Source organism: Mustela lutreola, chromosome 3 (genome assembly GCF_030435805.1).
Source record: "Mustela lutreola isolate mMusLut2 chromosome 3, mMusLut2.pri, whole genome shotgun sequence".
NCBI classification, from domain to species: domain Eukaryota; kingdom Metazoa; phylum Chordata; class Mammalia; order Carnivora; family Mustelidae; genus Mustela; species Mustela lutreola.
In genome coordinates this window covers 206,948,877-206,960,693 of record NC_081292.1, presented here as the reverse complement: position 1 = coordinate 206,960,693, position 11,817 = coordinate 206,948,877, and the positions used below count along the sequence as shown (strand labels likewise).

The 11,817-nt window shown below is 44.4% G+C and overlaps 1 long non-coding RNA gene across 2 annotated transcripts; it reads right to left on the bottom strand.

The window, feature by feature from the left end:
• Nucleotides 1–528: 528 nt before the first annotated feature.
• LOC131827648 (uncharacterized) lies at nucleotides 529–9,919 on the bottom strand. 2 transcript variants are annotated; one of them, XR_009352102.1, is made up of 3 exons: nucleotides 5,797–9,919; nucleotides 5,380–5,584; nucleotides 529–2,416 (listed from the first exon to the last, which is right to left on the bottom strand). It is a non-coding gene; the product is annotated as an uncharacterized LOC131827648 (long non-coding RNA). The 2 variants fall into 2 exon arrangements; XR_009352101.1 differs by lacking the exon at nucleotides 529–2,416 and adding an exon at nucleotides 3,957–4,543 and having other exon boundaries at nucleotides 5,797–9,244.
• Between the last annotated feature and the right edge of the window lie 1,898 nt (nucleotides 9,920–11,817).

Here is an 11,817-nt window from a genome sequence, read left to right as displayed (position 1 = left end):
AGATGATGCTACTGAAAAAAAAAAAATCTGTCCTCAATTTCTGGTAATATATTTTGTTTAGTTCTTGAAACCCCTTGTGTGTTAACAACAGCTAGCTACAGCAGTCATCGAAGCATTTTTAAAAAGGTCTTGATTCTAATAATTCTCAAGGAAGTAAAGGAAAGCTATAAAATATACTATCAGACTGTAAAAGGCCATTAGTCAGAAGAGATCTTGCAGAAAGAGTAACAACCTGAGATTCAATTTAATGTTTGCAACGATCCTGGTTATGCTTTTAGAATTAGTTTTACGTAAAATCTCTTAGGCAGTTCAACTTTCAGTGCTGTAAGTAGTGGATTGTGAAAACAATACTACTTGAAATTATTTCCCTTTGAAAAATTAATTAAAAATATGCATATATCCATAAGGCATTAGTGACAGGAAACACTTTCATATCAGGAGAGCAAGTATGTGTGTTTACTCTTGTATAAACATCCTTGGAGTCTACAAAATTGAGTATATCTAGCATATCCTTTTATGGATGGGGTATATTTAAGTCCTCCCATAATTAGAAAATAAAAAAGAATTTTATTTTCACTAGGAAAATCATTAGAATCAATGCGAAGATGGTTATTTAACATCTGTAAAGTCATAATATCTTCAGAGAAATAACATAAAACCAATACAATTTTAGAAAATAATAAACCCCCCAGTGAATAAGAGAGATTATTGTTTCAAGCATGAAAATTAAGAACTGGGTGTCCTGGCGCAGGAGCTCTGGCCTTGAATCCTGGATCAGACGCTTCACAATGTGCCTCCCTGCATTTGTTTCTTGGTTGGTTCGTTCATTCATTCATTCGTTCTCCAAATATACATTTATTTAAGAACTACCCTTTGTCAAGCACTATGCTAGGAACATAATTTGTTTCAGAACAAATGCCTAAACAGTCGATTATAAAATGTTTTACGATTGTTACAGCAGAAATGTGTCCGGTCGCTGAGAGAGCCGCGCAGAGGGAAGCAGTCACTGCGGCGGGCCGGGGGACAGTGCGGTCAGGGAGGCGTTGGGGAGACCTCGGGGATAATGCAAACAGCATTCGTGGTTAGGTATTTTTTGAGGATGAAAAGCCCTGAAATTCTAAACAGAGTGAAAAGCAGGATCAACATTTAAAAAGTTTAAAAAGTCCACTTTGCGTGTGAGTATGGCTGTGTGTGGTTCGCTCTGACGAGAACAGGCCTCCCGGAGGAAGGTGAGGCCTTCACGCCGTGCTGCGGGCCTTGGTCCCTCACCCACCTGGCCGCTGAGCCCTCGGCCACCATAGGGGTTTCCCTCCTTAAGTCTGCGCTGCCAGTGGCTGAAAACCCAGGTGTCTGAACTTCGAGGAGCCCAGCCCAGGTGGGGTCCTGTCGGCACAGCTGGTTTCTGGAGGAAACGTCTCTGATCCTGGCGACTGGAATTTACTACAAAGATCCAAACGGACATCAGGAGGCAAGAATGGGAAACCATTTCGGCAGAACGATCAGGCGTCAGGAAGGCGCAGAGCCCCGTTCACGGTCCTCCGGATCACAGAGCCCTTCCAGCGTCCCCAGAGCGCTGTGCGGCTGTGGTCACCCAGGCGGGCACCTGCTCTTCCCGCACGAGTTACTCTTCCAGTCCCGTGACCCAGTTTCTCTCCTTTCTGCTTCTTCCTCCTGTATTGCTGCCCGCTGGCTACTTCTCAGTTTGTCTAAAACTAAAACTCCACATTCCACAGATGGGACAGTTTGTCTCAGGAATTTTGTTTACTCTTTGCCTCTAGGAGCTCATGCAACCGGCGTCGTCTCGCTGTGGTCTCGCGGCTCCTACTCCAGGGGGCTTGGAGCATCTCTGTGTGCTTCGGTGCAGAACAGAGTTAATAACCGGCCCGGGACTTCGCTTCTTAGAAAGCCCTGCTGGCGAGGTTGGCCCTTGCCCAGCATCTGAAAGCCTGGGTTTCCGGAAGGTTCCGCCCGTTCGTTCAATGGTGCAGTAGCTCGCTCTGCCCGAGCTGTTTGTACAACAGCATGGCTCGTGCTGGACACGTGCCCGCCTCTGGCAGCCAGGAAGCTGGTACATGCCAGGACGAGGACACCCGTGTGACCGACCCTCAGAAAAAACCCCTGGGCATAAGCCTCCCTGGGAGACAGAATGTCATAGCTGTGGTCACAGCTGGTTTCTGGAGGAAATAAGCTCCCTTTGTGGGACTTCCCTGGGACGAGACTCTTGGAAGCTCGTACATTGTTTCTCCAGACTTTGCCTTATGAGCTTTCCCCCCCCTTTGTGGGTTTGCTCTGTGTCCGTTGGTATCTCAGCCACAAGTGGGACCGCGCCGGTCCTGAGACGTCCTGGAGACTCTTCGTCTTGAGATCTTGACGGTGTGATCTTGAGAACCCGTGACGCCGCTTCGCTTTCCGACTCCTGAAGAAGGGGTATCTGATTCACAGTCTAGTCCGCAGGACTTACTAGAACTGACCTCTGGCTGTCTCTGTCCTCCTGTCCTGCCGTTCCCCTCCCCCGCTCTCCTTCCGCCCGCTCCTCGCTGTTCCTCAGACTTTCCAACGAGCTCCTGCTTCAGGGCCTTTGAACGTCCGGTTCCCTCGGCCTCTGGCCTTTTCCCCCTCTATCTGCAGGGCTGTTGCTCACCTCATCTGGGTCCCTGCTCACATGTCACCTATCTAAAAGAACTGTCCCTACTAACCACATGCCTTAACTACCTATCCCTTTATCTCGATGAGTTACTCATAGCACTTACCACTCTTTTGCATTACATTGTGTATTTGTTTATTGCGTATCTTTCCAGCTACAGAATAACTAAATGAAGGCAGCGACTTGGCTTTGTTTACTGCCTATTTTTAGTCACTAGAGCAGTGGTTAGCACATGCAAGGACACAATGTGTACTATGTTCGCAGAAGGAGTGAGGTAATAAATAATGCATCTCTTACCGGGCTGTATTATATGCCCACAGACAGTGTGTAGATATCTACCTTGGGTCAAGCCCTGTGGCACAGGCTGTGATCATCGGTCAGTATCTGCTTGCTCCTTATTTTGTAGCAGGAGAATCCCTGATTTCTGGCGGGGTATAGGCCACCAGAAATAGCACACATTTCCCAACCCCTGTGTTGACAGGCATGGCTCTCTGACTAAGTGCAGGCCAATGGGATATAGGAGGAAACTGGGTTTTCAAATTCCAGAAGTATCCTTAATTGGAGTGGGTTCTATGTCTCCTCCCCTTTCCCCACCCTGTTGGGTGGGATTAGTTGTGATAGCCGGAGCTCTGGCAGCTTTGGATCATAAGGCAACCTTGGGAATGGAAGGAGAAGATTGAAGGGGCCAGATAATTCAAGGCCAAGGCCAATCCTGAAGAACCTACCTCTGGACTTTCTGAAAGCCAGAAATAAATTTCTTCTTTTAAACCTGACCATGTGGGATTCTATCTCACTTGAAGTTAGTCGTAAACTTAACTAATGTAAGTACTAATTTCCGGTCTGACTTCTTGAAGCCGGTTGGCAGAGTCACACAGTGCATCGTGGAACCATGAGAACTGTTCAGTTTGTTTAAAGGAAGCCGTGGGCATCACAGGAAGGCTGGCAAGCCGAATGCTATCCTGTGGGAAATGTCAGCTGTGGGAAAACATTGTAATAAGGCCCCCAGTGAGTCACACTTTCCTGTATCCACACGCATCTTCGCAATACGAAGCTGCCACTCCTTCTGTCGAGAGGCTGAGGCTCTATCCCCACCCCCTTGCATCCTGGTTGGCCTCGTGACTGACCTTGACCAACAGAATGTGACAAAAGCAACCCTGAGTTCCAGAGTCTAAGCTGTAAAAGACCTTGATTGATTGCAGGCGAGGTCATCAGAAATCCCTCTCAGATGACCAGCCTACAGAATCATACAAATAAAGTAGTTGCTATTTTAAGCCACTGTTTTTTAAAAAGATTTATTTATTTGAGAGGGACAGAGACAAAGAGGGAGGACAAGGACAGGGGCAGAGATAGAGGGAGACAAGCAGACTCTCCATTGAGCAGGGAGCCTGATGCACGACTTGATCTTAGGACGCTGAGATCATGACCTGAGCTGAAATCAAGAGTCAGATGCTTAACCAACTGAGTCACTAGGTGCCTCTAAGCCACTAAATTTTGACAAGATTTGTTAGCAGCAACAGATACCTGAAAATTAGTCTGAGTGCATATCTGTTTCTTGCTACAAAAAGATCCTCAGACAAGGCTAAATGTAAGTTAAAATCATTTAAAGTATTGAGTTTGGTCACTTTTAGAGAAATATAAAATCTTCAGCTTACCCACGTTGACATTAAAAATGAGGACCACAAGTCTTTATTCAATAATTACAATAAATGTAAAAAGTAGCGAAGGGGGATGTCTGGGTGGCTCAGTGGGTTAGGCCACTGCCTTCTGCTCAGGTCATGATCCCAGGGTCCTGTGATCGAGTCCCACGTTGGGCTCCTTGCTTGGCGGGGAGCCTGCTTCTCCCTCTGCCTCTGCCTGCCACTCTGCCTGCTGCTCCCGCTGCTTGTGCTCTTTCTCTCTCTGACAAATAAATAAATAAAATCTTTAAAAAAAAAAAAAGTAGCAAAGGATAGTAGAACGAATATTAGATGAGAAACTGGTAGAACTGGGTTAGGGTTCTCCCATGGTAAATTGGTTTTATGACCTTACGATAGTGGCCTTGGGGCATGTGGATGGCTCAGTCGGTTAAGCATCTTAGCCTTGATTTTTGCTCAGGTCATGTTTGCAGAATGGTGAGATCAAGCCCTGTGTTGAGCTCTGTGCTTCAGTGTCAAGTCCGCCTGAGATGCTCTCTTTCCCTCCCCCTCTGCCCCACCCCCAGCAAGAGCTTTCACTGTCTTTAACTAAATAAATAAAATATTAAAAAAAAAAAAAGTTGCCTGGTCTTCTGGTGTGTGTCATTTTCCTCAGGTGTAATATGGGGACCACCTTGTTGCTCAGTCACTCCCTCGTTTATTCCCGAATCATTGAATATGTCTAACTATTGAGCGCTACTATCACGAAGAGTAGGGTGAAAGGAGATTTTGACTTTCTACTTCTACATTTCTGTTTAAGTTGACTAAAAATAAAAACCTGGATTGGTTTCTAATCAGCAAGGGTCATAAAGATGTTGTTGTGGGTGAAACTGTGTACCCACCACTGATATGGTGAAGTCCAAACTGTGTCTGTTTTTAAAGATGGAGCCTTTGAAGAAGTGATTAAGTAAAAATGAGGCTGTTGGGATACAACACAAGATGATAAATGCTACGGCAGAACCGTGTAAAGATTACTCTGGGAGCCCAGAGGAGGGGACCCTATCTGGCCATGGAGAGGGAGATGATGGTGGCTCCCAATGGGGAGAGTTCGGAAAACCTCACCTGTGGACGAGCTCTCCTCTTCCTGTTGAAGGAAAAACAGGCTATAAGAACAATCCTATCCTGGCCTCTCCGCGGAGCCTCTGTGCTTGGTGGTCTGATGGAGCTCTGGTCCCACGTCAGAATGGCAAGAATCAGTAAAATCTCAACAAGCACACATACATGAACTGGAGAATGAGAATACTGATACTGATGTAGTACTGTCAACCTTTATTTTACAAAAAAAAAAAAAAAAAAAAAAAAAAAAAAGAAAGAAAGAAAGAAAAGAAGGAAAAAAAGATAATTAAAATGCTATCTACCATCCCCACTGTATCATTAGATTTTAACGTCAAAAATAGAAAGGACATCATCTCATCATTAAAAACAATCCCTTTAGCTTTAAATTACCCGCAAAGATCTTGCTTTTTGCACTGCACGTACATTAGTCCATTAGTTGTCTTAAACCAGCATTTGATGGCGTTTCACTTGTCTCGGGTCGGTTATGAGCACCATATCGGATTTATGCGGCAAAAGTCCTAATTTTTCTCTAAAGTCTGTACTTTCTGTCTTCTGCAGAAACCGACGACGCGGAATGCGCAGCTGCTCGGCCAGAGACCACATCCTTATTCTCTTTCCGCAGCTACATAGGATTATGTGGCTACATTTTAGCTGATGGGATGCAAGCTGAAGTACTGTGTTATTTCTGGGTCACTTCTCTCTTAAAAGATAAGCCACTTGCCTCGAGTTCCTCTCTTCCTTTTGCATAGGTCGGAAGACCGAGTGTGCCCACAGTCCATCTCTGACCACGACGATGGAGCGGTCACCTCAGGTAATAGCGGAGCAATAACACATGGAAGGGAGGTGATCCTGGGGTGGCTTTCCTGCCAAGCGGGGTTGCACACCTTCCTGTAACATGAGAAGGATATGGACTTCGCTGTTACTTAAGCCTCTGCATGTAGATGCATACTCTTTGGTTTCATTTTTGGGACAGCTTAGTCTTCTCCCTGTTACGCAAGCGCTGCTTTCTCTTGCTTTTATCTTAGTTGCGTTTGAACGTTCTCTTCAGAGGTTTCCTGCTGCTCCTCTGTATCCTGCCCGCATGGGGTATGTGACCACTGGGTCGCCGGAGAAAGACATTGACATCACCCGCTCCTGTCGAGGTGTGGAATCCCCCAGTGAAGGAGGCTGGTCGCCTTCTCGGCGCTCTTGCATGGCTTTTCCCCTAAGTCTCCACCTCGTTCGCTCTGGCGGCTTAGGTGGCCGTGACGGGAATCACTCGCACAGGGGACTGGCTGCTTTTCCCCAGGACTCTTCACCTCCTCTATCGCTTCCCTTTTCTACCTTCCCAACGCTGCCCTTCTAGTTTCCAGAGAACTAGGTAATAACTAGGTAATAACACCTTCTCCTTTGAATCATAGACACTTTGAACAAACACTTATTAAACAATTACTTCATAAGGTATCTATCACCAAAAATGATGAAATAGGGAAAGTACCCGACTCTTCAGTCTACCTGGAAAGAAGAGATAAATAAATTGGCGATTATAAAAGAAGTGAAAAGTATTATAATTCAAATAAGTGTCGTGTGTCATTGGGAACACCTGGAAGAGGCACCTAACCCAGCATTGGTAGGAGGGAGTGTGGCTGCCAGTTTAGGGGTGGAAAAAGGTGAAGTAAGTGTGCATATTGGCCGGACAAAATTGTACACCTGTTGGTTAAGAATGATATATAATTTTAAAACTTCAAATAACTGGGTATATAAAATAAAAAGTGGAGGTTCTTCCCACACACATTAATTTTAATATCCATTGTGATTTGTTAATACCTGATGTGCGTTCTTCCAGATAAATAGACATGAAAATAGATACACCAATATATATCCAGCTAGGGTTTTATTCTCAAAAATCTAATCATAGTGTACATAGTTATGCAGTCTCCCATTTTCCCCACATAATCTTTTTTTATCACGTGCATATATTTACCTCATTTTAAAAAATAGGTGATAGATTTTCCTACTAATTCGTCCTAACTTATTTAATAAATCTCTTCTTTTTTGACCTTTAGGTCGTTTTCCACTTTTTTCCTTCAATAGTACTGTTTCAAGGAATATTCTATCCATTGGACCCGGCGATAAATATTAAGAGGAAAAATTACAATCTGAAGATTCTATACCTGCCCCAAATGTCATATGTATGTGAGAAAAAGAAATTCTTTGGTTGTGTAAACTATCAGAAAGTTATCTTCTGCTTTTCTTTTTGGGGAATTTACTTGAGGAATTACTTGAAAAATTACTCTAGCAAAATCAAAATCAAAGTAAAACTATATTTCAGGGAGATTTGAAGTGTATAAAAACATGAATGAGTAATCAACCCAGTACAATTTAAAAGACCAGAATAGATGATCAGAGCATGGTTCCTGAATGGGGAACTTAAATATCATAAAGAAAGTGGTATTTCCCAAATTAAGATTTCGGGCTTCTTTTGATTCCAAACAAACCCTAAGAGGAGTCTGTTTTTGAATCATGACAAAATTCTCTAGAAAAATAAGTAAGAAGGGTTAAAGACTATTTACCAAAAAGAGGCTGGAGGCTGTTACTTGCCTTATCAGATGCTGAAGAATTATAAATATACCATTGTTACAGCTTTATACAGGTGAATTGGTGACTCCGAAGTGATAACCCGAGGCACCAGGGTGGCTCAGTTTCAGCTCCGGTCATGACCCCAGGGTCCTGGGATCCAGCCCCGCATTGGGCTTCCTGCTTCTCCCTCTGCCTCTGCCCCTGCTTGTGTTCCCTCTCTGTGTCTCTTTCTATTAAAAAATAAATAAAATCTTTAAAAAAACGTGATAACCTGGAATGAGAACTTACAAAATATAGAAAGATAATAAGGTAACATATTTTAAAGAAATTATAAACTTAAGGATAATGAATTGCTTCTTTAATAATTAATGTGGAGAGGAAGGATATTTTGATGACAATTTTATTAGAACTTTGCATCACAGCATATATACAGATAGATTAAAGAGTTCAAAATTCAATCATAAAAAATTGGAGAAGGTATAAAAGAAAGATTATATCATCCCTTCTTGAGGAAAGGCTCCCTCAAGGAAAAAAAAAAAAACAATGGAAGAAGCCATAGGAAAAAGACAACAGATTTGACCATATAAAAAGTTACTATAGTTCAAAGAAATATAGAGAGACAAAAGGAGAAGGCAAATCACAAACCAGGAAAGATTTGTACAACACACACTAAAGAAAACAGGGTTACTGTCACTTGGCAAAACTCCAATACTAGTTAGATACAAATCTCAGCCTAGTCTGTGCCCAGATCTTCATAGATGAATGTGTCTTAAGAAAAAAAAAGCACTATGTGCAGTGGTCTAACTCTAAACTTACTATGGACTGCCTTCACGTGAGCGATTAGTCCTGCTGTAAAGCTGTCATCCATTTCCCTGCTTCACTCACTCTCCCACGCTCCCCGACAACTCTTTCATACCCTCTTCCACACGTCAGTCTTCTAGCGTCTTGTCCGCATCTTCACCCAAAATGGATGATCTTGCTTATTTCACTCAGAAAGTAGTAGCATTAGGGAGGGCCCGTGATGTGATGGGCAGTGGGTGTTATATGCATCTAATGAATCATCGAACACTCCATGAAAACTAATGATGTGTTTTTTGTTTTTTTTTTTTAATTTATTTATCTGACAGACAGAGATCACAAGCAGGCAGAGAGGCAGGCGGGGGTAGGGGGGTGGGGTGGGAAGCAGGCTCCCTGCTGAGCAGAGAGCCCGATGCGGGGCTCGATCCCAGGACTCTGGGATCATGACCTGAGCCGAAGGCAGAGGCTTTAACCCACTGAGCCACCCAGGCGCCCCCTAATGATGTGCTTTATATTGAATAATCGAATCTAAATAACTAAATAGAAAGCAAGCAAGCAAGCAGTAACAACCAGAAGGGGACGTCCACACACGCAGGCCGTCATGTCGCCCCACCACCAGCGTCTCCCTTGGGCTGCTCCAGAGGAATCCTGTGGGCTCCCAACAGCCCTTCCACAGGCTCTCTCACCCCCTCCCCCCTCACCTACTCAAGGACAAGGCTGTGTCTCCAGAAGTTCCCTCTACCTACTGAACATTCTCTTCAGCCCACAGTCATGATCCGATTTTTCACACCTTAAAAAAAAGTCTCTCTCGGGTCACCTGGGTGGCTCAGTCAGTTAAGTGTCTTCAACTCAGGTCGTGATCCCAGGGTTCTTGGATCTAGTCCCACGTTGGGCTCCTTGCTCAGTGGGGGGCCTGCGTCTCCCTCTGCCTGCTGCTCTCCCTGCTTGTGCTCTCTCTCTGTCAAATAAATTTTAAAAATAAAAAAAAAACAACCCCTCTTTTGTCCCACTGTCCTCTTAAGTACTGCCTCTGCTCTGCTCCACTCTGCAGCTAGAAAGCGCTGGGCACACTTCTTTCACCAGTTCCGCTTCCTCGACTTCCACTATCCCCTGACTCAGTCCATTCAGGCTCTCAGGCCCACCAACTCCAGGCAACTGCTCTAGTCAAAGTCAGCCATTACTTGCCTTTTTTCTAAACCGAATAACCAACCCTTGGTTTTATCTCGCTGGTCTATCGGCAGCATTCGACACAAACATCACCCCGTCTTCCTGGAAACATTCGGTTCGCCGGCTGCCCGGGCACGTCTTTCCTTCCTGTGCTCGTCCTGCCTCGTGGCCTTGCGTGTCTGAGGTGGCCCTCCGGATCTTCCCACGTTTGCCCAGTGGTCCCCCCGGGAGTCTCACCCTTTCCGTGAACGACAACCTTCTTTCCAGCTGCTCAGACTGAAAGTCTAGAAGTCTACTCGATTCCTCTCATTTTCCCAAACTCTGCTTATAACCTGTTGGCTGTCTCTTCCAAATGGATGTAGAAACCTGACCTCCTCTCGCGACTGTCCCCGCGCCCACTCTCGGGCAAGCCACAGCGTCTCAAGTGGATTCCTACGATCATCTTTGACTGTTTCCACTCTAGCTCCTTCTGGTCTGCACCCGGCGGCCGGAGCGATCCTGTTAGTCTGATAAGCGTGTTGGGTCTTTGCTCAGAACCTTCCAGCAGACCCCCGTCCCGGAGTCCAACTCAGCGTCCTCCTCTGTGACGCCCCGTCCCCATTCTCATCCTTCACCCGCTCCGCTTGTCCCCCTGCTTCAGTCACCGTCGTCTGCTTACTGCTCCCGGGAGAGGGCAGGCGGCCTGAGGTCTTCCATGGCTCCTTCCTCTCATTTCCTCTTGGCGCGAATGTCACTTCCCTGCCCACTCTCGGTAGTCACTCCTGTTGAATCCCTACCCTGTCCCTGGCTTCATTTTCCAGCACGCTATTCACCACCCTCTGATAGACTATGTAACTTTATGTATCCAGGATGCAAGCTCCATGAAGTTAGGGACTTTGTATTATTATTATAATTATTTTACTGATGCAGTTTCAAGGCTGGCACATTGTAGTTGTTCAGTAAAGGCTTGTTGAGTAAATTAATATGTTATGTTTAATGAGCATACAAAGGGCAAACGGGATTATAAGTCTCTTCAAAATTCCTAAAATGTCAACTGACAATACCTGTCAGAGTTCTTAACTATGCATTCATTCAGTAATTCCACTTCTAGAAGCTTATCTCAGTGCAGGATTTCCCAAGCTAGAATGAGGGAAATATTGTTCCAGAACAGGTATGTGGAAAATAAAGAAAATATTCTGGGGGAAAAAAAAATGTCTCTTCTAACCTGCTATGGCTCTGATTTGGTGGTACACCGAGAGGTTTTAGCATACACTGATGTCTAAGTCCCACCTTTAGAGATTCTGATTTCATTGTTTTGACTGTTGTCCACCTTGTTATGATATTAGCAGCCTATAATGATAATTACTGAAATTACTGAGAGCCTTAATTCATTAGAGGCTGTAGTGTTACTCTTATTCACAATTTTGGGCATATATATCCAGAAATGCGAAAAAAAATATATTTTTTAACAAAAAGAAGGACTTAGGGTCCATTATCTGTAAATATTCTTCCAACTGGGACTCTCTATGTTCACATGGAAAATGATCTGAATTAGGGGTTTGTACAGAAGCAGTGACTGTTTCTTCTAGGTGATTTATTGGTGTATGTGTGTGCTTGCCTGTGTGTAAAAGGAGAGAAAGTGTGTAAGCTGTATAATGCTATAAAATAAGAAGAAATATTTATTTTTACTATAGATAAGCCAAGAATATAAGGAAAACTTCCATAAAGGGTCACCAAGGCCTCCACTGCAACACAGATCAGGCACGAATGACGTTAGCAGAACCTGCTACCTGCTTCTTCTTGGGCCAACTAGAGCACATCGAGGACCAAGATTCCGAAAGCAGGAGAGGTGGTTTTTAAAATTATAACTGAGTTATTTATTTTTACATATGTGTTAGCCTATTTGGACTCTTTGAACAGAATACCATAGATTGGGTGGCT